The following is a 5,106-nucleotide window of genomic DNA, read 5'->3' on the forward strand; positions in this document are numbered from 1 at the left end:
TGTAGATTCATCTTCTTGTGACCAGCTTAGCGCACTTAGCAAAATATCCTCAAGTTTCGCCCACGGTGTGGTGTAGGTTAGAATCTCCGTCCTTTGGAGGGCTGGATAATATTCTACTGCCTGGAGAGGCGGCATTTTGCTTATTCATCCATCCTTTGCCGGGCTGGATGGGGCAACCCCTGAAAGCCCGCCTGCTGGAGGCTTGGCTAAGCCGGCCTGCTGAGAAATAGCAGGGCCGCAGCCCATCACCCACAGTGGCAAAACGTACAACACTTTGATGCAACACGGACCAGGGGTCGGGTCCCGCTCTGCCCCTGGCTCTTTGTGTGATCTCGAGCAGTTACATAAGCTCTCCCTTGTGCACTCTGGTAAACATGGGGGTGAGATTTGCACCCTTCTCCCGGGGCTGTTGGAGGATTACAAGAGAATGCACAGATGTCCCCAGGGCCCAACAAAGGGTGGCCCTTGTAACTGTGTTATTACTTATTCTGCTTCTCAAGACTGGGGGGCGGGGTGGGACAAAGATGGAGAATGGAAAGACTGAGGGGTCGCCAGATCGGGCTGGGGCGATGCTGGGGTATCTTCCAAGTGCGTGGGACATGAGTACGTCTGGTGGTTGGGGGTGAGGGGCCGGGACCTGCCTAGCCCAGGCCTGACCTGCCAGAATCCCAGGACATGCTCTTCCCTCTGGGTTTGGCTAGAAGACCCCCCACCCCTACAGTGGGAGTCCTAAGCCCAGCAGGTGTTTCCTCTCCCAAACTGCTCTCCTGTCAGAGCTGGGGGGGAGCAGCACCCTGGACTTTACCCTCCCTTTTGGGCTCACAAGTTCCCTGGGCTGTCTGCCCTTAAAGACACACGTGGCCCAAGGCCAGCCGGGAGAGGAGGAAGCCTCTGAGAGGGTGTGTTCAAAGGAGCCACCATCTTCCTCTTCAGGCGTCTCCCCAGGCCCGCCCCAGGCCACCCCTCTGTCACCACCTCCCACCCATCTGCATAAACACTGACATCTGGAACTATTGGTGACCAGACAGGTAGCCATTAGCCCCGAGAGAAGGTCCTGGCCCTTTAAGGCTGCCCTGGGAAGAGATGACACAATCACCCCACTGGACTTTGTGCCCTGAGGCTGCTGGGGAAAACAAGGCCTGGGAGCCGCAGGCAGCCTGCTCAGGCAGGCCCACAGCCAGGGAGTCCCTTTCCCCCTCCCTTCCTCCGACAGGTTTGCCCTGCTCCCAAGAAATGGGAACTCACTCGGCTGTGCACACAGGTCTCCAACACGCATGCTATCTCTAATGGCATCCTCTCTGTCCCAGTTCCTAGGCTTCATTCATACCCCCCGCCTCCTTCCAACAGGTGTCTCAGCCGGGGCCGTCTTTCGGTGCCCATCTGCCACTGTGCGAGGAGGGGACACTGGTAAGCACCACCCTATGTGTGCCTAGCACCCAGCCCAGAGCCTGAGTGCCGCCCCGCGAAGGCACTGGCCTAGTCAAGGCAAAGGGAGGTGGGCGATCTCTGGGAGAGAGCCTGGGTGGGAGTCAGAGCACTTGGATTCTGGACCCGGTTCTACCCTGAGTCACTGCAGGGCCTCCGGAGTATCTCTGCCCATCTCTGAGCCAGCATGTCTGCCTGCAGCGGACGGGCCCTCTCGTTGTGAGGTGGTGCGCAAGGCTCCAGATGGAGCAGGGGTTGCTGATGCAGGAAATGGCCTCCATTCTCCTCCACCCCATGAACCAGGCCCCCAGTCGGGTCACAGGCTAATGAAGATGGGCAGGAACTCTCTTAAACAGCTTACACCGAATGAATGGTTTGTGTAGGAATCTTTAAGGGCCTGTGTGCCGCCTCCTCGGGGAAGCTTTCTCGGACTGCCCCAGCGTTTGGCTCCAGCACTGGGGACTGCACCTCTTTGGGGTTAGGAACTATATTGCCTCCAACTCTGAGAACCAGAATGAGCCCCTTGCCTGACACATCGAAGGCTCCGGCCAGACATCTTTTGAGTGAAAAATGAATAAAGGTAGATGGTTTTTAAATATCAGCACTACACACAAAAGGAGCCCCAGGTCCGAGTAATGATGGACACGTTAGGCCAGGGCAGGCCCAAGCTCTTTCATTCAAAAGCTGGGTGACCTTGAGAAATAATCTGACCTTCCCGGCCCCCACTTTGGCCCAGATCCCGCAGGCCAGTTAGTTAGTAAGCATCAATTAGGGGTCTGCTGTGTGAGCAGCACTGGCCTTAGGAGGGTTAAGGGGGCCACACGGGAGAATTAGAAGATACGGTCTCTGCCTTCGCAGAGCTCACTTGTGGTTAATATACATCTGAAATAAAAACAACAGTGAGTAGAAGTCGGGACAGGATAGACAGGCAGACCAAAGGTAGGAGTGAGAGGTTGATAAGAACAGGGTGGAAGTAATCCCAGGAGGTTTCCTAGAGGAGGTGAGTTCTGAGCTGTAGACTCAGGACACTAGGCTCATTCCTCCATTCACCCATATGGGTTAAAGCAGACGCTGTCCCAAGCAGGCTTTGGGGATACAATGGTAAAGAAACACTGCCCTTCCCACCAGGAGCTTATAGCTTCACTAGGAAACCGGCATCTAAACTCAGGTGGCCACATAGCCTGAAGAGTGGGGAACATCTCTGAAGGCTCAGTCTGGAAGAAATATCCCCAAACTCTGCTCATAGAGTCTGAGCTTCTAAGGGAGCAGGAGACACAGTTCATGAGAAGGGACAGGAGGAACATTATAAGGCAGATAAACAAAGTTATTGAGGACCTGTTGTTTCTCCAGGTTCTTGGTGACCTCACCTTTGACCAACAATTTCCTGGCACTGGCTCAGGCTGCCAAGGGGTGGGGGGGAGGGTAGAGGGGGAGGAAGAGGAGGGTAAACAGCAGGTGAGGCCAAAGGTGGCTTTGAAAGGCAAGGGGCACATTCCGAAAAGTCTCCCCAGCCTGGGGCCTGCGGCAGAGCCCAAAGTCCGATAGCGAACCCACACCTGCATTCCAGCCATCTGAAGAGCCATAAATACCTGAGAACCCACCAGAAAGGATGCTTCTAGCTGCCTGGGCCTCCCTGACTCCACAGCCCAGCTCCCCTGCTCCCCAAACACCCCCCCTTCTCCAGGAGGCCTTCTGGATTCAATGGAAGGAACTGAGATTTCCACTCGGGGATGACCTCTTCTTCCTCCTCCACCTCCTCATCCTCCCTCTGCTTACTCTCTTTGGCCCGGACTGCCAGTGGGAGACACCCTCCCCCTCCCCCAAGACAGAAGCCGGGTTCCATGCCCGGTCTGCCCTCCACAGGCTCTGGGACCTCAGGCCAGTCACCAAACCTCACCAAACCTTGTCATCTGGAAAACAGGGATGCCTACAGAGAACCCTTTCACAGAGCTTTTGGAAAGAATGAATGAGATAAGGCACCTAAAATTAAAGTAGGCATCATGATTCTAAAACCTGGATGGTACTCCAGTATCAGCCAAATTTCTAATTTGCTGAGGAGGAAACAGGTCCAAAAGAGACACAAAAAAATTGGGAAATAGGGTACTCTCTCTTCTTCCTCTTCCTCCTTCTATTACTCATCTTCGTCCCCCTTCTAAATATGGGTTCCTCACCATTAGGGGCCACAGATCCCTGGAGAAGGCAAAAACAAAGGCCTTTCTCTCCCCAGATACATTCATTGGCATATCCCCAAGTCCGTGTGAGTAATTTCAGCAGTTCATTTGCCTCCGGTGGTAGATGTTTGCACCATGACAGACTAGAAAAAGAGAGGAGCTGTCACAGTCCTGAAGCCACGCCTCCTTGGCCACAGACCCCAGGAAGCAGGAAACGACAAGGGGCAAATCCTAAACTTCAGGGAACAAATCTCAGCCAAAGGGTCCCCCAAAGCCAGTCTGCAAGGCCCTGGGAAGGAAGTCCTATCTGAGCCCCCCTCCAAACTGCTCACCACCTACCCCCACCCACTCCCAACGCACAAAACCTCCCTGAGCTAGTTAAGTCCATTCTGGTCCTTGAAAGTCAAACAGAATCTTAGAGACTATCTGTACAAACCTCTTTATCTTTCCAGACGCAGAATATACACAGCAAAAGATATCTTGACTTGCTTGAAGTCACCTGGATAATCAACAGGAGCCAGGCTGAATTCCCCAACCCAGTCCCACAAATGTGTCCCCAAGAACCCACCGTGTGCTCTGCGCCCTGTTGGCAGGGATGAGACTACCAAGAATTGATAAGTGGTGTCTTGATTGGCCAAGCAAGCCTAAAATCCTTGGAATGAGAACGCAAACAGATTACCGGGCTCCTGACTATGTAAGAGAAGTTGCAAAATCCCTACAAGTTTAGAAAAGGCGGAGTTGGAACGTTTGTCCATTCAATTATTTAACAAACATGTATTGAACCCCAAACACTAGACATGAGCATGAGGTGGTAAATCACCCAGACAAGGTTCCTGCTCTCCTGGAATCCTAGAGAGGGAGAAAGGCAATAAACAAGTAAACAAATAGAATAAATTTAGCAGGAGAAACTAAAAAGTGACATAATTGTTGATGTAAGTGATATCGTCAAGAGGTGGTACTCAAGGGAGGCCTCTTGGAGGAGGTGATATTTGAGCCGAGTCCTAAAAGGTGAGGAGGAGGCATCCACACGAAGGGGTGGAGCCATAATGTCCCAGAAAGAGGGAACAGCAAGTGCAAAGTCCCCAAGGCAGACATGAAACTGATATGTTCAAGGAACAGGAGGGTCAGTGTGTACAGGGGGCGAGAAGGGCCTCGAGGAGGAGGAAGAGGTGTCAGGAGGCCGGCGAGGAGGGCGGGCTCGATGCTGCGAGTGGGGAGGGTGTAGGCAGAGAGACAGCATGATCCCACGTGTTGTGTCAAAGCTCATCCTGGCTGCCGGGAGCGGCACGAATTGGAGGCACTGGAGGGGAACGAGGAAGCCGCAAAGCCCAGGAGAGATGGGAGGAAGAGTGGACAAGAGATGGAAATATTTTTGAAGTCGAACAGGCCCCAGGATTGCTGATGGGTTTGGATGTGGGGATCAAGCAAAAGTGGAGATCAAATATGAAAGCCAGGCTTTGGGTCTGAGCGATGTGGGGGCGGCAGGACCCTTTACCGGTGTAGGAAAGTA

The 5,106-nt window shown here is 53.5% G+C and overlaps 1 long non-coding RNA gene across 1 annotated transcript; it reads left to right on the plus strand.

Moving 5' to 3' along the window:
- The first annotated feature begins 1,176 nt into the window (after positions 1–1,176).
- Positions 1,177–4,508, plus strand: LOC120231253. Its single transcript, XR_005528291.1, has 3 exons — positions 1,177–1,261; positions 1,348–1,407; positions 4,049–4,508. It is a non-coding gene; the product is annotated as an uncharacterized LOC120231253 (long non-coding RNA).
- The last annotated feature ends 598 nt before the right edge of the window (positions 4,509–5,106 follow it).

Source organism: Hyaena hyaena, unplaced genomic scaffold (assembly GCF_003009895.1).
Source record: "Hyaena hyaena isolate Hyena2069 unplaced genomic scaffold, ASM300989v1 scaffold_55, whole genome shotgun sequence".
In the NCBI taxonomy this organism is placed as follows: domain Eukaryota; kingdom Metazoa; phylum Chordata; class Mammalia; order Carnivora; family Hyaenidae; genus Hyaena; species Hyaena hyaena.